We start from the raw sequence: 23,710 nt of genomic DNA, 5'->3' as shown, positions 1-23,710 counted from the left end.
GTGGGCATGAGAAGTGGGTGGGCCTGAGGTTGTCACCTTTCCTGCTGTGAAGCCTCCAACCTCATGGAAAAGGGCTGTGACACATCCCGCACAGATTTTCAAATTCTCTTTATGGAGAACTGCTCTTAGCAAGGCTTGGAAACATGATCAAGTGGTGATGTTTGTTTTAGTGGCAACATAAAAAAATAATACCAAGCACTGCTGTGGATGATGGCTTATGCTCAGAACTCCCAATTAAGAGCCTGGGGTTTGTCCTTTCGGCATGGTCGTGTTGGGGGCCGACCACACAGCTGGCAAAGTGCTGGCTGCCAGCTGGCTCACATGAGGATGGGCACCTACCTCCATGGAAGCCACTGTGGACATTGCAGTGGGGAACCCGTGAGGGCTTTCCACCCAGCTGAGCGGGACTGCCAGAAGGCTGGGTGGCGTAAGTGACAACGTGGGCTGAACTTTCCTCTCTAGAGCCTTCTTTACCAGGGTTAGGTAATGCAGATCAAATGCATCTTTTGCTAAACGACCACTCTTGGCATGATTACTGGTGGTCTTCAGAATTTGCCAAAAAGTAATGCCCAATTGTTAGGTGAGGGTGGAACTGGAACCAGCAGACTTGGGCCCAAAGGTATCACTTATATACCTTATGAAAAGCAATCAATATTGTCACTCCCCCCCCCCCCCCGAAAAAAAAAAAACAACTCAAAAAAAGGACACTGCTTAGAAGACCCTTTCTCTTAGCTTGGAATGTGAAAGTGAAACAGTAGTTTAAAATAACTGACTAAGACTTTGTGCTCTCTCAGCTCAACGTGGGGGTACTGAGTCATGAGGACCCCCATTGCATGGAATAAAAGTGCTGGTTTCCTGAGCCTTCTTCTGAGACACAACCCAAATACCACAGTCCCAGGAATGCCTTCTCTGGGAGTCCCAGCTGGCTGAGCTCTGCCCTTTCTCTGAATTGCCCAAAGAATGACTTCTCCCATGTCCCCTGGAGCTCAGGGATGGGCATCACCTTTTGTACCTAGCACAGAACATGCACATAGCGGTGGTCCTTGTTAAATGCTGCTACAAACCAGTGGACATGGATGAGCCCTTGTTGCATGAGACCTGGACCAGGTGGCTGGACAGGTCAGCGTGGAGTGTGGGGAGAGGTGTGAGCCGAGGAGGGTGTCTGTGAGTTGTCATCTGAATGAGGCCAGGTGGGGGAGGATGTGAGGGTGGGACAAGACACAGAGGACAACACCTCCCCCATGGCCATGGCGGGTGGAGAGGAGAGAGAGAAGATGCTGTTCAGGGATGTTGAAGCCAAGAGCAGGAGCCCCTGCAGGAGAGGAGAGGAACTAACAGCCGTGCCCATGTAGGGGGGAGTCCAGGACGGCAAGGCCTGGAAGGCATATTTTGATGTTGTAACCTGGAGGCCACCAGGTGACTTTAGGAAGGGTCCTTGTTGTGAGCCCCCTAGTGAAGGGAGGTGAGGGCTGGTGAACCGGCTGCCACCAGGTGACTTTAGGAAGGGTCCTTGTTGTGAGCCCCCTAGTGAAGGGAGGTGAGGGCTGGTGAACCGGCTGCACAGCTCTGCAAGGGTGGGGAGTGCAGAGGCTAGACGGGGCTGGCTTAGGGATGAGCCATGCGGGGAGAGCCCGGGTGCTCACAGGGGCCAGCCGAATGGAATTGTTTGAGTAGATGGTCGGACCCTGGGCCGAGATGAATCTTGAACCTGCCTAAGACATCCCTAAAATTCAGGCCCATACCCACAGCAGAAAGGGGTAAATGGATTATTTTGTAAGATGCTTCTAAGCTACAGGTAAAGTTGCTTAAGCTGTTTCTGAAAGTAAAAAGTCAAGATGGGCTGGTTTTTTATTTTTATTTGTACCAGGGATTGGACCCAGGGGCGCTAAACCCCTGAGCCACATCCCCAGCCCTTTTTAAAATGTTTCATTATGATACAGGGTCTCACTAAGTTGCTGAGGCTGGCTTTGAACTTGGAACCCTCCTGCCTCAGCTTCTCTCGAGCCGCTGGGATTCCAGGTGAGCATTACTGTGCCTGGGGATGGGTTGGTATTTTTAAGGTGAAATAACATAGGCCAGATTTTTCTAGTAATTTTAAGGGGTAAATAAGGACTTTAGGATTAGTAAACCTTGTGTCTCACAAGGAATGGGTTTTGGAAACCACCATTCTTTTGTTGGATTGGGTCGTTTTCCTAGCCAGGAGTGTCTGGAGGACACTGGGTCCCTCACAGGGGGAAGAAAGAGTGTGGGGCAGACTTTGCCTGGGGCTCCTTAATGGGACAGCAGGGAACAGAGGCAGGAAGAGCCTCTGGGAGCTCAGGCGCTCTGCCATGGCTCTGAGTTGGGGAGGGCGTGGGGAGAACGGATCTCAGGACACCCAGGGTTATCTCTTTGGGTGGATAGTGAGTGACTTTTGAGTCTGCACAGGGCAGGCACTTCCTGCGGCTGCCCCTGCCAGGAGGGGTGGGAGGGCTGCTCCCTGGCCTGGCCTCGCTGAGTCACAGCCCAGCTGGGGCCCGGTGGGGATTTCCATGCGGCCCCAGAACTGTCTTCTCCTGTTTCCTGTTGGCCTGTGATGAAGGCTGCGTGCCAGCGAGGTCCCCACGGGCACTGCCCGCCCAGGAGGATGCTAGCCTGCCCTGAACCCCCGGGGCACCTCCCAGCTCCCTCTGGGGGATGTGCCCCTATGGAGCGTGCACCCTGCTGTCCTGTCCCCTTGTCCTGGGGATGGGGCAGCTCCCTGGGAGGGGGAGGTTTGTAGAGGGAGACCTGGCTCATGGGGCAGCCTGCACTGGGCAGTTAGGGTTAGAAAAATCTAGGGTGGCCCAAAGGCTTTTATTTTCTGGTAAGAACCTTATCGGGAACAGAAGAAAAGGGCAGACTGGCAGCCATTCAGCTTCTGCGCTTGCAGGGAGGAATCCAGTGGTATAGCAGGTTGCTTTAGGTCTTTCTGGTCTGTCTGTGTGTCTGTGCTCATCAGCATCTGGTACGTACCTCCTTTCCATAAGAGGACAGTCCTCAGTGATAGGGCCTCTGCGTGGCCATGCACTTGTCTCCTCCAGAACTTGCTGTGTTCCATGCAGGTCTGTGTCAGGCAGCTTACAGACGTCGTCTTATTCCATTCTTACCACCGCAGTCTCAGGCTGTACCTAATATCAAGCCACTGTCCATGACGTGGCTATTTAAATTTCAGGCAGTTAAGATTAGTCTAAGACCTTGGTCATCTGAGCCACATTTCAAGGACTCAAGTAGGGTGTTGGCTACCACATTGGATAGTATGGAGTGGTATGTTATTATAATCAGAAAATTTTGCAAGGCACGGTGGCACATGCCTGTAATCCCAGCGACTCAGGAGGCTGAGACAGGAGGATCATGAGTTCAAAGCCAGTCTCAGCAATGGCGAGGCATTTAGCAACTCAGAGAGACCCAGTCTCTAAATAAAATACAAAATAGGGCTGGAGATGTGGCTCAGTGGTTGAGTGCCCCTGAGTTCAATCCCCAATACCCCTCCCACCCCCCCCAAAAAAAGAGAGAAAATTTATTCTGTTGGCTAGCACTGGTCTATGGGGTGGACACATGTCCTCATTTTATAGATGAGGAAACTGAGTCCCTGGGTGTTAAATTAACTTGACCACTTACAAGAATGAGCAGATGAAACATTCTCACTTTACAAATGAGGAAACCAAAGTCTAGACTCTTCTTTCCTTCATAGAGAAGAGAGATTGGTCTGTAGGCATTGGGACCCTCCAGCAAGAGTTCTGTGTGGACCAGTTTGTTTGCCTGCCCCTTGCCCCACGGTGAGTGGCTGGTTTCTCTTGGTTTCCTCATGATTTTGGGAACAGGCAGGCGTGGACCACTCCCCCCACAGGAATCCTTTGGCGTATTTCCTATGTGGGAATTTATGGTCATTGGTGACCTCTTGGGGTTTTTTGGCCTTTAGATAGAATCAAAATAAGTCTCAGGAAATATGTAGTAGTTTCACAATACTGAGGTCTGGAGAGGCGAGGAGACTTTGAGGGTCATGCAGCTGAGGTGAGCTGGTTCTTAAGCTTTATCTTAAAGACAAAAGCTCTGGATGATCTTAGGCAGAGAATAGGGCTTCAGGGTCCTGCAGACCAGGGTACATATCCTGAAGAATTAATGGGACATTAGCCAAAGGCTTAAACTTCCTGAATCTCAGTGTCTTCATCTCTAAAACAGGATGGCATGAGAGATGACAAATTGTAAATGCCTCAGATTTAGTATAACTCCTAGCACATAATAAGTGCTCATTAAATGGTAGCCATTCACATTCGGGTGGTGTTGCACTGCCTCTGGTACTCTAACTTTATGGTACAGTCTCAGCACTCAGATGGAGAGGTGCCTCAAAGTAGGGAAACAGGACTCATTTTGGAACCATCTTCTAGAAGGTGCCTGGTGCGTTTGTGTGGCCCTTGAACTTCTTTTTGGTCTCTTAAGTATAAAGCTGGGAGTCCCATTGCTTATTTTAAAATGTGTGAGCACTGCATCCGGGGGTGGCCCCAAAGACTGGAAACAAGGAGAAATAGTGCCCCCTGTTTTCCAACTTTGGGATAGACCATAGAGTAAGACTGAAACGAATCACCAGAAAATAGGCTGCTGTTGATTTTAAGACTTTCGTTCATTTGAAAACCATCACCAGTGACTGTTCTGGGGTGTCCAGGTGGCCTGGCCAACTGTCCATCTCTGTTGCTTACCTGGCTTGTTGGTCTCCGCAGTGAGAATTCACGTCACAGTCTGGGCCTGAGGATCAACAGTCTTTGGGGGGAAAAAATCTATTCAGAGAAAAATGGAGTTGTTGAGGGAGGAGTGGACAGGTACTTTCTGGAAATATTTTCAAAGGAAAAAGGTTTTTGGTTTTCCTTTGGTGAGCAAGAATCCTCTTCAGCAGCATACGTCATCACCCAGTAGGACAGTCAACTGAGGCCTCGTGGGTGACTGTGTTTTGACTAGAAATTAAGCACAGCTGAAAGGGAAGTTTCAGCTTTTAATTTCAGCTTTCAAAGCTGGCAAACCCCTATGTGTGACCTTGGGGCGCCTTAAAAAAACCTCACAGTCCTGTGCCCAAGTAAGAGGCTTGGAAGGAATGAGGTGGCACAAGGCCAGTCACGGAGGCGGGTGGCCAGAAGATGGCCCTGACCTTGGTGCATGTACCTGGGGGCTGGGCCTGGCTGTAGCCACTCCAAAAGCTCCTTTTATGAGGCCGGTGTCAGAGCTGCTGGCTCCCCCTGGCCAGCAGGGGGCAGAAGCGCAGGTCCCACCCTGTAACCGCTGGGGCTGAGGCTGGGGTTAGGCATGCGCTGCCTCCTGACGTTCCAGTTAATGACAGGCTGGGTGTCCACAGGGGTCCCTCAGGATTATAACGGAGTTTAAGATTTCCTATCTCCTTGTGACGATATAGCTGCCTTAGCAAGATGTGATACTCACGTGTTTGTGGTGCTGGTATCAACCAGCCTGCCGCTGTTCTAAAAGTACAGACGTATAATTATGTTCACTACGTAATACTTGATAATGTTAAGTGACCGTTACTGGTTGAAGCATTTACTATCCTTTCTATTCTTGTTGTAGAGGCAGCCTCCTTCCTAATGGTTCAGAAACCTTATCTGTGAGGCTGGAGTGAGGGAAGCTGGAGCACCTGTCAAGCCAGTAGGCCCTTCCCTGAGAAGTGCTCATAAAAAAGTGCTCAGGGCGAGACAGCGTGCCATGGGATGCCAGCGTGCCCCACACGTGTCTGGAGCGCAGCACTTCTTCTAGGGCACTATTGAATCTCATGGTCTTTTGCTTGGTGTGGCCCTGGGAGCCGTAGACTGTGCTGTGTGCAGGTATACAAAGGTGTGCACGTGAGTGTACCATTGAGATATGTATGAGGTTCATGTGACGCGAAAGTCACCTAACAGCTCATTTTCATTTGCAGAATATATTTCCATCGTTGAGTGATGAGATTGTGAAACTTGGGTACTCGCATCTTGGGGGCATCCCATGGGGGATCCCAGAGGTCTGGTGGCCTGGGGATCCTGAAGAAGGGAGCTGGGGGTCATAGAAGCAAGCACACTGAGTGGCCGAGGGCACACCGTGCTGTCCCACTGCGTGCCGAACTGTCCCCCTGCTGCTGGCCAGACTTCTTGCTGGCCGGGGCCTGCTGCTTCTGTCCACTGTACTTCTCAGCCTTGCAGCTGCTGCCGGCCCCCCGCTTCTTTCTGTAGAGACTAATTCCTATGCAGTGCATGTACAGGGCCCCTGTGAAGGGACACCACCTGCTTGCCCAGAGCCACGCCATCTTCTCATGGGCTTACTCCCAGGAGCGCTTGCTCCCTTCCTGACCCCAGCGAATGCATGCACCCTGCCCTCCTCCTCACCGGCCACGCTGGACATTAACAGTGACCTGGCCTCAGGCTGCTCTTGAAGCCCACCGTAGAGGAAGGCAGCAGGACAGGGTGATATGAATCTGCCCCTTTCTTGGCCTCCTTGGACATCGTCATTTTAATAGCTCAACGGAGACAGCTGTTTTGGCTTGTGTCCAGAGTGCGTGGTATTTGTTTTTTATTTGAAATATGAAAAGTATTTTTTTAAGACAACTGACTCCTCTGAGTCATCCCCAGGGGAGCAAACGGCCTGAAATGTGAGCTTGTGCTTGCTGGAGGAGGGTGACAGCCGAGGCTATGGGCTGACCCGGCCTGGGTTAGGTCACTGCAGGGCTGAAGTACGCTGACCATAAGAGCAACATGTGGGCAGGAGCCGTGGCCGGGGGGTAATTTATTGCAGCCGCTCACTTAACCAGGAACCCCACACTCTGGGTTCCCACAGGACGGGACGACAGCATGGAAACCCACACGTGGCCTGTGTTGAGCAACGGCCCTTGAGTAAGAGTTATCTTATTTGGCTGGGTGGGTTTTGGGTGGTGGTGCTTGTCACTGCGAAACTGGACATTTGGCAGCCAGCCTCTGAGTTCCCAAGTGCTTGCTTAATTTTCTTCTGCCAGGTCCACTCTTTCCTGTGGTTTGGTGTCCCTAGTCCGTCTGTTCAGCCCTTTATGGTTCACTTTCACAGCCTTCTGTGGGTCTCGGCACCATCTTGCCAGGTGGATTGACCAGGTGTTCTGAGACTCTGTTTACAGGTGAGAAGACTGAGGTATGGATGGTGACTCTTGTTCGCTGTTGCTTCCTAAGTGTTGGGGCAAAGCTAGAGCTCTGTGCCCAGACCTCAGACATCCAGGACTCGGGGACCTCCTGCTTCCTCCTAGCTGGCCACCAGAGATGTCTATTTCTTGCCTCTTCCTGGACTTGTGATGGGACTCCAGGGTGTGAACTGAGAATACGTATTTTAAACATGGCTCTGCAATGATTCTTCTGCACCTTACGTGAAAGTGGCCCAGGGCCTGTCCCTCCCTGCTCCAGACATTAAATGTGCGTCACCATTCCATGTTTAAGGCCTCTCTCTCCTCGTGGAATGCCCACTCCAGGACAGAGTTCTTTCCTATTTTGTCCTTGGTTTTTGCCCCAGTACCGTGCACACAGTAGGTCTTCAGTAAATGTTTTTTTGAATGTACGAGTCTTTTCCTCAGCTCTGCAGATAGCATGGCAGGTCTGGCTCCTGCCCCCTCCTTTGTGGCCTTGCTCAGTCAGGTCCCCTTCCATGCAGTGGAGGTGATGTGTCTCCCGTCAGCTCCTGGTGAGGGGAGGATAAACACCGCCCACGCTCTCAGGCACCCCAGCACCAGGTGGGCACTCCAAGGGCAGCCCTGACGGCCGCGGCTGCTCAGTGTCTTGGCAGGAGCAACAAGGTCATCAGTGGTCACTTTTTCCACTTCCATCGGATGGGATCCATTTAGCTCTCAGACAGACAAGGCAGGGGACTGGATTCTGTGCCACAGGCTAAACACGGCTGCCTTGGGCCTCAAATCAAGACCAGATGCCAGTATAAACCCAGGTGGCCCAAGCCGAGGATGCTCACCAGAGCCGGGCTCATGAATGGATGAGTAAATATTTACCCTGTCTGAGCTCGAATGGGACCCGTCTCCCAGCGCACTGTTTTTCTGTCTCCTCCTCCTCTGCTGCTGTCCGTCCCCTTTGAAAAGGGAAACTGAGAGCCTGGCAGGGTAAGGCGACGGGCTTGACAGCCGGCCATTGGCGTGTCCTCGGGTCCTGTCTGAGTCGTGATCCTCCTTCCCAGATGATTGGCCCACTTGACCTTGCCCTTGTCTGAGCTGCAGCCTGCAGACAGCTGGCCACCTGTGAACTCATGTGGGGAGACGGGGTAGGAGGGCCACTCATCCTCTGGCTTCACCCCTGGACACGTGATTCCCATTTGGCACCTGTTGAAGGCAGTTCTTGCGTTGTCCTCTCGTTTCTTGTCCTTTGTTACCTGTCTTCTTAGTTCCTGAAGGTGAAGGGCTATGACCTCCACACCTTTAAGCAGTGCCTTTATCGGGTAGGTGGCCAGCTGGCTGTGTGTCCCTCTACCCACTCTCGAGGCACACACACTGACAGCCAGCCTATTCTGTGCCAGGCCAAGCCTATTCCTTGCAGGGTGCTAAAGAAGTTCATATGTGAGGCTGGGTGGGTGGCAAGAGCCCAGAGGGAAGGGTCTGGAAGCCGCAGGGAGTCTCTTTATTTTTTTATTTTATTTTTTAAATATTTTTTTTTTAAAGAGAGAGTGAGAGAGGGGGGGAGAGAGAGAGAGAGAGAGAGAGAGGGGAGAGAATTTTTTTTAATATTTATTTTTTAGTTCTCGGTGAACACAACATCTTTGTTGGTATGTGGTGCTGAGGATCGAACCCGGGCCGCACGCATGCCAGGCGAGCGCGCTACCGCTTGAGCCACATCCCCAGCCCCAACAGGGAGTCTCTTTAATGGAGTCAGAGGAGCTGAGCTTCTGAGACCTGGTAATACTCAGCCTTGCTAATAAGATCCTCTGAAAAAAAATCTTATCAGATCCTTTGCTGCTTACTGACTCTCTATTTCCGGGTTCCTGCCTGTGCCCTGGCCAGGAAGTTCAAAGGCAGTCCACATTCCCTATCACTCACCCCTTTTAAAGCATGACTAACTGTGAGCTAGCTGAGGCTTGGCAAGACATGGATAGCATTCTGCAGGGACTTTGTTGGTGGTTTGTCATTTCTGACTTGCTGGGAAATCCTTTGGCTGATGTGGAGAGGGTGGGATGGGGAGGAGAGCACCTCCACCTGTGGTGTTCTGTAGGCCGGGTGTGACTTAGAGGACAAGGCGTGGGGGCCGTTTGCCTCGTCTCATGGGCAGTGGAGAAAAGCCTGAGCTTGGAGTCAGAAGTGGGTTGGCATCCCAGTGTTTGCCCCTGACCACTCCATAGCCTTGCTTGGCCAATGCACTTGACCTTCCTGAACCTTAGTTTCCTGATCTGCAAAAATGCAAGGAATGAAATTCACTCCTGGGGTTCTTGCAAGGATTAAAGGAGCAGGTGTATGTGAGACCCACGGATATGGTTCCTAATAAGTAGTAACTGCTGAGAGTTTCTAAATATTTTCAGATTTCATTCATTAGGTTGAGAGATTCTTGGCAATGGGCACTTTCAGCACTGTGTTAAGTACCAGGGGAAAAATAAAGTCAGAGCTAACAGGATGCTCTCTCAAGAAGGAACTATACTCTGCCTGGGAGAGAAAAATTCCCAAGTCATGGCGCAAGATTTCCTTGAATTCTAGAACAGTGTCATCTGATAGATAAATACGATGCTAGTTTCAGTGTCATTTGAAATCTTCTGGCAATGCTAAAATGTGAAAAGAAAGGATGCATTAATTTTAAATAATGTTTTACTTCATGCAGCATATCCCAGACCAGCATCAACATAAAAATCACGAGTAAGCTATTTCCTGGTCCTTTTGTTAGCATGCTAAGTCTTTGAAATCAAGGTGTACTTCACACTTGCAGCACATCTCAGAATTAGCTGCATCACTGGCCACAGGTGGCTGGTGGGCCCTGCTGGACAGTACAGCTGTAGGGTTTGTTAGGTCAGCCGATGTCATCTGCCTTTCGAGGGAAATGCTTGAGCTCTCCAAGGCTGGGATCTGCATCAGTTACACCTCAAACAAGGAGCAGAGCAGGGCTGAGCTTGGTCTTCTCTCTGCTAAGGAAGAAGGAAACTTACATTTGCTGAGTGTCTGCTGTGTCCCAGATGCCACGCTGGACACATTACCTTTGTTATTTTCCCAGGAGCCTGTGTAATGACGGGATGCCATGTGCATTTTACAAATGAGGGAAACAGAGGTTCAGAGAGGCCCAGCAACTTACCCAAAGCCACACAGTCAGAGATGGAGTTGGCATCTGGATGAGGGCCTGCTGACTTCAGAGCCAGGTGCCTCTGTTCACCTGTCCTCCTTCCCTTGCACGGAGCAAGAGAATCGCCCAATGACAACGTGAGCTAACTAATCAGAAGAAGAGCTAGGGCACAGGAGGGGGCCTGATGGGCTGAGCAGCCTGATCAGCAATGACTTTGGGACATAAGTTCAGAAGGCCTGTGTTTGCTTTGGCTGGGGCAGTGAGTGTGTGAAAGCATTCCATCTGCTTATGGATTCTGCCTGCAAGGCAGACACTTAAAGCCTTTTGTGGGGCTGGGTCAGTGATAGCTGGGGTGGGGGTGGGGTAGGGGTGGGGCTGGGTCAGAGGTAGCTGGGGGAGGGGTGAGGTAGGGGTGGGGCTGGGGGTGGTAAGCAGTTGCAGAGAATGGAGAGCTGGGCTGTCCCCTTGACTGTTGGGAATGCTGAGCACTTTGAGAGGCTCCAGGTAGGTGGGACTTTCTGCTTGGGGAACCCCCAAGAATGTGCAGAGGCTGGGATTGAGCACGCTGTGGAGTGCACGGGGACATTCTGCAGCCGCTCGTTCACCCGCTCACTCAGCACGTACTGATTACATACGTGCTTGAGCAAGGCGTATCGGCTGTCCCTATGTCCTGCATAACCTGGCCTTCGCTTACTTAGGGCTTGCGTTTTTCATATTTTATCGTGCAGGGTGGGGCAGTCCCTTGCAAGAGGGCAGGTGGCTACTGACTGGAAGACGTGGGACTTCAAAACTAAGTTTTTTTGACTCACTTGTCCATCTCTCTGTGTAGCCATCAGCCCGCCCGCAGGCTGTCGGGAGCTTTCTGTTGGCCAGGCATTGAGCTACAGCCTCAGGTTTTAATTTTCAGTGGATCTGTCCTGTTTTATTTTTAAGAGTGATCTTAGTGCTCCTGGATGTTGACAGTGGCTGACACTGTTGCATGCCAGCTGCAGTGCAGGGCGTTGGCCGCCGTCTACATCAGGGATTCCTCACAGTCCTGTTGTAAAGAGGAGGAAACTGGTCACGTCTGCACCTCTCACTCCAGAGACCCGACCCGGTCACTCTAGCTGGCCTCCGTGAGGGGGTCAAGAACTGGTCTTGAAACAAAGCTTGTGGGCAGCCTCTTATGAGGCCTTGTCCAGTCTTTATTTTACCAGGTATAAAATGGGGGAAAGGGGTGGTCAGTCACCTGCATTTTCAGAAGTCTTCCTGCCTGGGAGAGGATATCTTTCAGGACCCTGCCTGCCTATGGAGGTCGCATTGGCGGGACAGCGAGATGGAGCCTGTGTGGTCCCTTTAGTGCATTTCTGTTCTTCCAGTCTGCTCCTCTTCTCTCGTTGTACAGGGCAAGCTGGGGGATGGTCCTCCATAGGCGGCCAGGACCCTGAGTGGTCATCTCCCGTGAAACAGACCGCCTAAGCAGACCTGTAGAGACCTCCCTTCACACTGATGCCCGTCAAGGGGTCCTGCACCGTAGAGACATGGGACTTCCTAACAGGAAGGTGTCGTGGAGAATGACTAGCGAGACTTGCACTTCACAGAGGGGGAAGCGGAGCCTGAGGACATCAGACACACAGACCCCGCGTTGCAGATAGTTGAAGGTGTGCCTGTCTCCAATCTGATCAGCGACCTCCCCTGCTCAGTGGCTCACCCTGGCCCTCACAGTTCTCTACAGGAAGTGGATGCTGACAGTGAAACCGTTGCTAGGTGAATAATTCCATCCCCCCAGCTCCTGACCGGGGCTTGGAGAGGGACAGCCTCACTGTTTTGCCTGGTCTGAGATGGAAAATCAAGAAATGTTCACACTGCAGGGTGCCTGCGGGCCCCTCCCTTAGGTAAGATGGAAGCTAGGCTAGGATGGACCGGCTGGTGCTTCTTGGAGGGGCAGTAGGGCCAGAATGCAGGATTTTCAAACTCACCCTTCTGATTTGAGAGACGAGGACTCCGAGGCTCTGGAGTGGGAGAAACTATGGAGGAAAGAGCCCTGGGCAGAAGGTCCAGGTTGGGTCTCTGCACCAGCATTATGAGCCAAGTGACTGGGATGTGACATAAGGCTCTGAGCCCCATTTCCATACCTAGGAGGATGGACTCACAGATAGCTGGGTTGTTGTCCCTGTAGAATTGTCATAGGAATTGAATAACGTGGCCTGTTTAACCGTGCTGCAGACCAGGAAGCAGGAGCTGCTGGCATCCCACTCACCTACCTCTCTAAGGCAGCCCGCCGAATTTTCTCTCCTTCTAAGACGCTCTTGGGGGGTTAAGCAGAAATCAGTCTCCCTGAAGCTTCTCTGCCCCTTAAACAGCTCATCACTGAGCCTCACACCCTGTGGGAGTCTGTCCTGCCTGCCCAGGTTGCTTTCCTCCTGGCAAAGCATCCTCAGCTCCTGGCTCTGTCGTCTCTTGACCATCCTGTTGTCACTCCCCTTTAAGTGCCTGTCCATCTTGTTTTGGGCCCATCTTGTAGTCACACCCAGGGCAGGATGTGGGAGCTCTGCCCAAGGGCAGAGACCCTGTCCCCCATCCCCACCCCCTGTGGGGGGTCTGTGCCTCTCCTGCAGGCGGGTCGCTGTGACAGTTTGACTTTACGGAAGGGTAAGTGCTGTGATATCTGCTGAACTGTTGGTGGAAGAGGAGAAGCCCTCCCGGACTCTGCTGTCTTCATGCCAGAGGAAAACCACGTCCCTTTCCACCCATTCGGGCCCTTTCCAGCTTGTAGCGATCAGCTCCTCACTGGAACTGACGTTTGCCCCAGAGGCCAATCTTGTATTGCTGGGTTATTTTTTTCCCCCAGAAAAACTTAATTGGAATTTTTAATGCATTTTTTGGGGGTGGGCTGTTTCTATTTGCCTTTAGAAACAATGAGAAGGAAAACAAAGTCTGATCTTATTGCCAGAAACTGTGGAGCCAAATCTGAAATTAATTTACAAAGTCATTAGTATTTTCCATTTGCAAACCCAAAAATGAATGTAAGTGCAGTTCCTTGTAATTAACTACGAATTAGGAAAGGGTTGAGAGGACGTTTTAGGGACCTGCACACCAAACTTCCAGATGCGGGGAGGAGCCCTAAGAGTTCCCTGGGTTTCCACTCAAGTCTGTGACTTTGGGGGAATAAGACAGATTCAGCTATTCCCCAGAAGTGAGCACTTTTCTGACGCTTTGAAAACAGGCAGCGACCTTCGGAAGGATCCCCATTCTAACCTTTTCATTTTCTGAAGGAGGCCACTGAGAGAAATCAGGGTGGGTTAGCAACTTGCCCAGAGTCACCCAGCCAGGAAGGTCAGAAGAGGGACCAAAGCCCACACTTCTTGGGTGCTTGTGGCTTTCATGTTTAGCATGTGAGATAGGCCAGGTAGATTCCAAATCTGCTCCCCATTGGATCAGAAGGAATGGAGTGATCTTGTCAGCCGCCTGCCACCTTCCCGGCTCTTGTTTCAGAGGTGCTGATGCCTGCCAGATGTCTCACGGGCTTCAGGGAAAAGCAGTGTTTCTCCCTGCAAGGAGCCTGATTATTCCCAAGGCTCTCCTCTTCTCCCCTGCAGAGCCAGGTCCTGCCGTGGCACGTGGGGATCTGCTGTTCTGTAAAGGAAGTGGGCCTGGGTCAGCCAGCAGTGCGTGCGAGCCTGTGTTTAGGTGCTTGTGGTTCCTGCCAGGGCCCTTGAGGTGCTGTCCTGGACCTGTTGGAGCCCTGTGAGGCCCTTTCCCCTGCAGCGCTGACAGCACCTGCTGGGCGCTCAGTCCTTGCTTCCTGCTGCCCTTCCTAGGAGACGTCTTAAAGGGCGCAGAGTGGCCCTGCCTTCAGGTTCTCCAGATCCCTTTCCCTGGTGAGCTCCGACACAGCCCAGCCCCTCGGGCCTTCTCTCCTCCCTCTCTGATGCCAGGTCCTGTCCGTGGCAGGGGTGAGCTGATTAAGGGCAAGGCTGCTGCCCACGAAGAACCTGAAGTCAGGTCTTGAGAACTGTGTGTACGAGGAGTTCGGGACCATCCCACCCACAATAATGGAAAGGGGCTCTGTGCCCGGCTCTGTGGTGAGCTGGGTGTGCTGTGGGCTTCCTCCAGCAGACGAGGCACAGGCTTAAAGGGGGTGTGGCCTGAGCTGGCGAGAGGTGCAGGTGGATTGGACTTGAAGCTAGCTGCCCTCCAGAACCTGCTCATGTCCTGTGGGGAAGGATGTGTCCCTGTAGCTCTGTCCTAGGATGTGAGGGACAGGAATGGCCACTAGGGACTTGTGGAGGCTGGGCAGGTGCTGGGGACTGAGCTGGCCTGACTGGGGAGCTGCCAAGTGTCTCACAGGCTTCAGGGAAGGACATGAGCAGGAGATGGCAGGGAATGGCTTTGTTTGGGAAGGTCCCTTGTCTGTGCCAGGGGTCAGCAATCCGAGCTCTGGCACTAGAAGAGGCAAAGGGTGGGTTTGTGGGGGAGAGAGTGACCCCACCAACGGTGGGAGAGATGGGCCCGTGAGTCCTCCTGCCTGGGCCCCCTGCCTATGCCAGGAGTCCAGCCTGCCTCTGGAGGTCCCCTGGCTGGGTGAGCTCATCTGCTCCTCTGAGAAAGGGGAAGGGCATGAGATCCTGTCTTACTGTTTGGATGAGCAAATTTGACACGTGAGACTTCTTGCAGAGCCGAGTACTGAGTAGGCCCCATCTAAATAGTAGTTTTGTTTTCCCTTCTATTTATTTTAAAAAAGAAAGACTTTCCCCCTACAATACAAAAATTTTGGAAGATGGAGGCACGTTAACACATTGCTGTATATGCTGTACTCATGGGCCAAGAATTCCCTAAGTGTTACATACCACAGTGCTTTGGAGTTTGATTTTCTTTGCTGCCCCTTTGCTTGTTCCTCTGAGATGCCAGAGTGATTCCCTCCGTGGCCTGTTGGTGTGTGTGCCCGTGTTCATTGTAGTATCAAGATTTTAAATATTCAAGGAGCAGGCAAATAGGGCTTACCATGTCCCTTCTACTAGGCTTAACAAGACTTAGTGTTTTTCCTTATTCACTTTAGATATTTGTAACACCTATTTCTTTACTGGAAATAAAGATTCTGCGAAGGCCTCTCTTCACCCTGTCCCTCCTGTTCTTCTTCCTCTCTTCTAACAGGTTTTCACTCTCTTGAAATGGGTCTGTGTCCACCCCTGCCAGGCTTTTGTATGTCACTGCCTGTAAAGCCACATTATCCATGGGAATCTCCAAATAGCGGTTGGGAGAAGCAGCCAAAATGTCCAGGATTCGCCTAAGAAATTCCAGTTGGAAATCCATCGCCTTTGACTTAAAACCTGATAGACCCCTTCCCTCACATAACTGCAGACAAATTTGAAATTGTGCCATCTTGGGCTCCCAGGGTCATCTGGACCTGTCATGTGAGTAATCACATCCCAGAAACTCTGATTCTTAGAGCAGGTCTTTGGCTTTTTTCGTTAATGCCCCCACCCCCATCACAAATACAATACAGGCTTACGGTAGAATATTTAGAACAGAGAGGTATAGGTTAAAATTGCTCATTGCCCCCCCCCCCACCTCAACCCCCACAGGATATTTCCTCCCCTCCCCCAAGGGTGGAGGACGAGGGTCCTGGGCTCCTCCAGGTGTGCCTGGCACCATGGCCCCTGGGTTTCCTAGCAGGTAGGGCCTCAGCCTGGGTGTTCACCCCCACTTGCAGTGGGACAGGAGTCCCCGAGGTGGGTGGAGGCAGTCATCCACCCAAGGGCAGGGCTGGGAATTGAGGCTGCCTCCTTGGGGGACTTCCCAGCAAGTCTGCTCCTCAGGTAGAGCCCGGCCCTGACCTGCGGATGGTGACAGATGCCCGCAGAGTCTGCTTCTGCTCTGGGGAAGCTGGGGTGTGCAGGAGAGGCTGGGCTGCCTTTGAGGGTTTGCCTTGGCCAACTTTTGACCACTTTTCTGAAAAAAGTATAGGGCATTCTTCATGTTACCATTTCCACCTGTGGGCATTCTTACTTGGTCCCCGAGTCTGCGCTGCACCCCGATGACAGGGGCCTTGCCAACTGGATTCATTCCTCAGCTGTGGCTCCAAACCATCCTGCAGCTCCTTCTTTTTTAAAATGGAAATTATTCTCGTTAGGATCGCTTCTTTTCTGTGTGTATTTTACCATAAAATTTGGCATTCTTTGGTTTGCTTGCTTGCTTGTTGGTTCTGATTTTAGCTTCTGCCATTCTGGAATTTTCTTTGTGGTGCTACTGTTTCTACCAAGTCCAATTTCCCTGGGTAAAAAGTCTGCATATCTCTGAGTTAATGGATTCGTTCATTGATTTTTTTTTTTTTTAAGTTGGGCTTAAACTGACGGCAGTTTTAGCTGCTTTCAGATTTATTTTGTGTTTAATTTTTGTTTCTATGAAGTTTATTTTTTTCCTGGGTCCATTTTTCAGTTTTTGAATGTTGCCAAGAAATGTGCTACTTCAGTCTGGTTTTCATTTTCAACAAATGTTTAAGAAGTGTAATTTGAGCTATTACCAGTTTTGTTTGGAGTTGTTAATTTCTCTCAGGCCGACTCTTCCTGGTAGTCTGGTCAGCTGCCTGTGGGGTCAGGGTGGCAGTTCCAAAGCCCTTGCTTCTTTCTCGAAGACTTTGGAGCAGGTTTGCCCAGGACTGTCGTCCCTTTGGGGGTCTAGATCTGGGTGTTCAGGACTTCCCTCCTGGCAGGCGCAGAGGCTGACTGCTCCCCTGGACTGTCGAGTTGTCTTTATCCACAGGTCCCCCTCCCAGCTGCTGGCCTCCCCGTGCACACTTAGTCGCCACACTCTGGGCAAAAGCCCTGGCTGGGTGCAGCTCCAGGCTGGTGCATGGGGAAGCACAGTGGATAGGGAGTTAGAAGCCCCACACTAGGGACGGTCCCCTACCCTCTTTGTCTGGTCACCCCATTGGTCCTCAGGGTTGCTGACCAGAGGGCCATGAAAGTTCTTCCGGCTTTATCTTTCCCTGAGTGGACTCTTGGGATGACAGGAAGCTTTGTTCCTCTAGGAAACCCCCTATGTCCAAAGGGATGACAGCCCTGTGCAAGCTTGCTCTAAACTCTTTGAGAAAGAAGCAAGAGCTTTGGAACTGCCACCTCCTTCATGGCCCTGGGCTGTGTTCCAGCTCCTGGGACCCTGCACCCTGAGGGTCCAGCCTGCTGGTGCAGTGGCTCAGCCCAGGAGGGTCTGCAAGCCAGAGGCAGATCGTGTGGCAAGGGGAGCCGCTTGGTCCCTCTGCTCGTTGCTGTGCCCAGTGCTTCCTGGGGCAGCTGAATTCACCTTTGTGTACCGTAACCCCTGGCTCCACTGGAAGGAGCGCCAGCCCCAGCTCAGCCTCTCTGGGCAGCTGGACCGCTGCTCTGTGGCTCTGTGCCTTCTGCTCCTCCTTCCGTCAGCCCGTGACTGTCTTCAGATGGCTGTTTGTACGAGTATCAGGCATCATAATTTGTGATGGCCTTGCTCCCTGGGAGCAGCCCCTGCGGAAGCCCAGCTGGACACTCCAGGCCCTCGGGCTCCTCCCTCCTTCGAGGAGTGTGGACTCCAGCAGACCCAAGGTGGCTGGTTGACTTGATCCGGGAGGGTGTGAAATATAATTTTTAAAGTGTTTTCTATTTACCCTTTTGGTGGCATTTGATCAGTGATGAAGCAACTGCAGCTGGTTCCCATCCCACTTCAAAGCCGATGCCCTTCACTCTGCCTATTGACAAAATCATCTTCAAGAGGCAGAAAGTGCTGGAAACTTCCTCGGACACAGATTGTGCCCTGTATGAGCTCTCTGTTGCCCAATTAGATGAGTTTGAGAGGATCTGAGGCTGCTACCAAAGGAAACTTAAAAACCCTGCCCACTGCTGCAAGTCCTGTGTGATACCCTGGCCTTAGGGAGGAAGAGGGTTAGGGATTTAAGTTCACATGGACCTTAAGGATGTTAAGAACCGATTTCTCCTTTGTGTTCTCATTTAGGGGAAGAAGTCAAATGTCTTCTGTGATATCCAGTTATATCAGATTTTCTGATAAAATGTCAAGACGGCTACTTGATTTCCTGCCCAGCCTTTCTCCACTGTCTTCTATGCCTAAATTTTTAGTAGGGGGAGGGGAAGATTCTCTTGCCTTCTCCCTTCAGTGAACTCATTCCCTCCCTGGACTTTAACCCTTTAAATATTGGGAATACTTTGACTTGAAGGGTTAATAGAAGACTTCCCTGTGGGCCCAGCCTGGAATCAAGGTGCTTCAGGAAATATTCAGAATGCAGCAGCCCCCGTGGTCCCTGGAGCTGGCTGGGTGGTTGCCTTTGGTATGAAAAACAGCTCATGTTGCCTGTGTCCCCTTCTGTGCCTTCTCCTGTGTCCCCTCTGAAGCCAGGCAGGACTCTGGCTGTGGTATAAGGCCCCAGGAAATGTTGACATAACCCTGACCCACTTCAGTCAGTTCAAGGTTGGCGTGTCTGCCGGTCACCAGGATGGGGCAGGTCACCAGGCTGGGGCAGGCGTGGGTGGAACAGTGCTTGATAAGAGAATGTGTTGGTCCAAGAGGGCAGAGGATCCTGGAAGAGACAATAAGGACAGGTTGGTGACTTGTCTCACTATGTAAACCACTCTCCTCTGTCTTCCAGAGTCCCTGCTGAGAGCGGGGTTGGGTGGGGAGCTGGGTTCCCTGGCTTCAGGCAAAGTGGTACCTAGGAGGCCAAGTCCATTGGAGACTTCTGTTCCTTGCTCTCTCCTTCCCTCTCCCTTCCTTCTTCCCCTCTTCCCCTCTTTACCTCTGCCCACCCCAACCACACCATGTAGTCCTGCCATCCCTCCCCTCTCCCGCCACCGTCAGACGCTGGCAGCCACCAGCGGCTCAGGCTCTGGAGTTGGAGCTGGCAGATGTGCAGAGGCCCTCACTCTTTGTGGGATGAACTCCACCTGAGAGGACAGAGACCTCCAGAGCTCTGGGTACAGAATCCCTGGAATGAGTCAGGTGTACTGTGCAGAGTAGCCATACAATTTATGACCCAAATGTGCCTTTGAGAGTAAAAAGGGATGCAGCTGCCAGTCACCCGAGGATAAGAGGTGCTGCTGCAGGTACCCACATCAGCGAGGGCCTGTGACTGCCCTATCGAGGCTGCCCTGGGGATGGAAACGGGGCCTCATGCATGCTGGGCAAGTGCTCGTCCACTGAGCCCCTCACCCCAGCCCTTCCAGTTGGTGCTCTAAGCAATGTTGCCTCTGCTGCGGAAGCTAGCTCAAGTGCTTTCAGGGACAGGCTGTGTGCAGGAAGGGGGGTCTAGTGCCTGCAAGTGGCCTGGGACTTGGGGTCCATTTCCAGTCTAAAGGGCCATTGGCAGCTCAGCATCCACTGGCGGCCGAGTGTTGCCAGATCTTCTGAGTTTTTCCAAGAGAAGCCAAAAAAATGTAGATTCTCATATGAAATCTCCCCGCTTCTAAAAATTGGCAACTAATTTTAAAATTTAAAAAACACTTTGCAGGCCAAGCACAACATCTGTGGGCTGCTGCCTGTTTTTGACCTCCGGCCCAGGCTAATTAATGGATGGCTGTCTTCTGTGAGTCCCAATTCCGGCAGCGGGAAGTATTTTCCGGAAGTTCCCTGGGTTGACCACAGTGAGGTGGGGAGAGGAAGGAGGAGCTTGACTTGGCTTCCATGGATCACTGATCACTCATTGACACGACAAATATTTATTGGGCATCTATGGTGTTCAGAGCACCTTCTCTGTTACTCTGCTTCTTGCCCAACGTTTTGGGATGGTCTGCGTCCTGCTCACCTTGCAGTCTCTCTGTCCCCTACCGTCGGGGTTCTCCCCTGAGACTGTAGCCAGGCTGGACATGGTGGGCAGAATCTCGGAGGGAGCCATGTGACAGAGGACGACCAGGACTCTGGTTCTCAGTCCTTGAAAATTTCCTTGGATATCAATGGAACAGCAGAAGTCCCAGGATAAGACGGCCCTCACCTGAGGAAGCTGGACAGAGGGGACACGGCCAGCCACACTGGTCCTGTGAGATCCCCAATGATTGTCCGAGGGGCAGGAGCAGATGGCACTTGGCAGCCCTGTGGTGGACTTTTTCCCCACACCTGTGCCCTGGGGGTGTTGGCTGGATGACCCTGCAGCTGATTCTTTATTACCCAGAAAATTGGCTGCCTTGAGGCTCCCTCCTGGACACCCCTTAGATTCCCAGGCTTTAAGCCCTCTCTGGCTCATGGTTTATTTCTAGTGGGCTCCCGGCAACTACTGGCTTATTTGAACTCTCTGGCTGTTCTCCTTGAGGTCAAGTGCCCCAAAGAAGCCATCTGACCCCTGGAGGTGACTCTGTTCGCCTGCCAGCCAGATGGATGGTATTGGGGGTTGAAGCTGTGAAATGTCCTGACTGTTTTCCATTCTCCTCCTCCATGACTTTTAAGTTGGGGACAGTAGTATCTACCTCACAGGGCTGTGTGAGGCAGCTAAGGCTCAGAGAGCTTAATTAACTGTCTCAAGGCCACACAGCTAGGCCATGAGGAACCAGGGCCCAGAGCTTGTGTCTTGCATGGCTACCCTTTACCCCATGCTGAAGTTAGACTTTTTAATTTCCTTTTGGTGTGCTCATTCTTCTGTGTTTTTTTGTTTGTTTGTTTGTTTGTTTTTTCCTCCTCTTGTTCTTTGGACTGTTAAGAGTTTGGATGTTTAATAGCTAGACATCTCCCCTGTACATCTGTCCGGAGTAGGACTTCATCTCCGTCTGTGAATATTTACCAAGCCTCGGGGTTTGTGTGAAATTTTGTGGGAAACACTTGACCCTAGGGCTACGTGGGCTATGAACTGTTAGGTCTGTCTGCAGAACTTCAAGGACAAGTCACTGATGGGTTGGAAAGAATTTCTTTGAGGGTGGGTGACACTATTCTTCACCTTGTTAATGCTGCCCCTAGCATTGCGTCTGAGTGTTGAGTGCTTTTCTCTGCTCAGTGTCCTAAATGAGGCTTCCAGATGACATCCCCTCATCAGAACCCCACCCCAGATTTCAGTCCCTTTGATGGACAGAGAATCGGTCTCTATCTTGTTTGGAGTGAGAGGCCAGCCTCCAAGGTCTGGAGGTCAAGGGACTGCAGAGGCTGCTGGCTTCTTTAAGACCGTCAGGGACCGTGGCATTAAGTAGCGGTGGAGCTTTAGCAACCTCAGCATTTATAGGAGCAAAGTAGGACATCACTAAGTAGGTTCGCGAAGTTCACAGAAGAGCTCCAATGGGCCACCAGATGTGGAGCACAGGGACCTGAGCCTGTGGGCGGGACATGACTCGGCGTCAACATATCTGGTGGTCACTCCTGCATTTGAACATGCTCATTTCCTCTGGCCTGTCCCTTCACTCGAGAGATGGAGCATTCCTGGCCAGGCCAGATGTCCTTGCTGACATCAGGCCTCTGCACCCACCCTGGGACCACAGCAGAAGGGGTGGGCAATGCTGTGGGCAGTTGGTTTTCCAAATGCCAATTTGAAGTTTGGAGGTCCACATTGGCCACCCCCGCCCCCCGCCGCCAGGGCTTTCCTTGATAAAACAGTTGTCATGAGCAGTGTCAGCAGAGTAGTTCTTTCAGGCCATCGAGTCACAGGTCTGTGTGCCTCTTTGTGTGAAGAACTGAGTAAGACGTGAACGGAGCCAACAGGCCATCACTGTTTGTTCAGTGAAATCCTCAGCGTCTGTCACTTTTTTTAGAACATCTTACTGCTAGTCATCCACATTTCTGCGTTGGCTCTTTCCAGAGTTTGTCCTTGGGTGGGCAAAGGAGGGAGGGTCCCTGTGACCACGTTTATTGGAGCCGTGCCTGCCCCAGGCCTCGTGACTACTTTATTCTATTTTAAAATCAGACTTCCAATGGCTGATAGCCTTCCTGACAGGGCCCTAAGACCCACTGCACACATCTCAAATGCATCATGTGGTGAGTGTGACATTTTGTCACTCCTAAAACGTCCTTCTGCCCCTTGTAATTTCACTTTCCTTCCCCCCACCACCCTCCCCTGGCCATAAGCCACCACTGATCTGCCTTCTGTCACTAAACATTAGTTTGAATTTCCTAAAATTTTGTATAAATGGAATCATGGAGTACATATTCTTTCTGTCTTTCACCTAGCCTAATTTTCAGATTCATCCATTTTTCAAAAGTGAGTTCTTAATATTTTTTTTTAGTTGTAGATGGACACAATACCTTTATTTTATTTATTTATTTTTATGTGGTGCTGAGGATGGAACCCAGCGACTCTCATGTGCTAGGCAAGTGCTCTACTGCTGAGCCCCAGCTCCAGCCCCATGAGTTGCTTTTCATGGCTAGGTAATATTTCATTATACAGATACAAAAGGAGGAGAGTTGGCCTTAAAGAATTTTTTTTTCATTTTCTTTTCTTTTGGGGGAGTACTAGGGATTGAACTCATGGGTACTCGACCACTGAGCCACATTCCCAGCCCTATTTTGTGTTTTATTTAGAGACAGGGTCTCACTGAATTGCTTAGCACTTTGCTTTTGCTGAGGCTGGCTTTGAACTCAGGATCCTCCTGTCTCAGCCTCCCGCGCTGCTGGGATTACAGGAGTGTGCCACCACGCCCACCTCATTTTATTTTCAATTGAAAGGTTTTGTGGGCTTTTTATTTGGCTTGTTTTATTTCCATTTTTAACAAGTTTCTTATGAAGGAGCTTTTTTTTTTTTTTTTTTTTGAATGTGCTTCAAAAGAGCAAATATTTTTCTAGCAGTCTTTTGGCCCCAGATTTATACTTAATTACTTAAGTCAGTGGTCAGTGAGTATGTTTGGTGTCTACCGTCTGCTGAGGGCCAGGCTGGTGGCACCTGCAGGGCACAGTAGGAGTTTACGTCCCAGCCAGTGGTTGATTTCCTTATGAGGCTCTGGCAGTGGTTAAATAAGCAGTGACACCCTGGCCTGCGTGTGTACAAGCCTTAGACCCATCACTGTGCCATCTCTGCAGAATCACTGAGGTCTTGCTTTCCGCCTCTGCTCACAGCCTGGTGCTGGATTTTGATTCTACAGGATGTTCCAGCAAATAGGTGTCTCCTAGCCGTCTGTCCTTCAGCAGCCGGGTGTAGCCAGGGTTTCCGAGTCCTCCGCACAAAGCCTGAAGCTGGGGGAATTTTCCACGGGTTGCTGTGGGCCTGGAAACGCTCATTTTCCAATATTCACTGGTTTTATGAAAAGTCTCCTATGTGTGAGAAAAAAACAGCGAGCCTCAGGTTCAGAGTCACAGCTCGTCAGAGAAAGTCTCTCTCCAGCCCATTTTACAGATAAGGAAGCTGAGACTCGGGAGCAGGAATAACTCACACATAGTTACTAACAGTAGAACTGGGCCTTGGGGGCTTGGGCTGTGCTGTTGACCTTTGTGTCCAGTTTCTGAAAGTGAGAATTTCAGGAAGGCTTGTCAGGACTTGGTAGGCCTGGGAAGAAAATCGTTGCTTTCTCAGCCACATGCATACA

The 23,710-nt window shown here is 51.3% G+C and overlaps 1 protein-coding gene across 3 annotated transcripts in view; it reads left to right on the top strand.

The window, feature by feature from the left end:
- Positions 1-23,710, top strand: part of SMAD3 (SMAD family member 3) — a 109,762-nt gene that overhangs the window by 45,928 nt on the left and 40,124 nt on the right. The window contains exon 1 of one of the 3 annotated variants that reach the window (XM_081290305.1): positions 6,770-6,878. The exons of the other annotated variants lie outside the window; for them this stretch is intronic. The gene's annotated coding sequence lies outside the window, so the exon portion shown is untranslated. Of the gene's footprint in view, positions 1-6,769; positions 6,879-23,710 lie in introns of those variants that run through there. 3 annotated transcript variants of the gene reach the window in all.

Source organism: Spermophilus citellus (genome assembly GCF_964194105.1).
Source record: "Spermophilus citellus genome assembly, chromosome: 4".
Lineage (NCBI taxonomy): Eukaryota > Metazoa > Chordata > Mammalia > Rodentia > Sciuridae > Spermophilus > Spermophilus citellus.
This window is presented reverse-complemented; position numbering and strand designations above follow the sequence as displayed.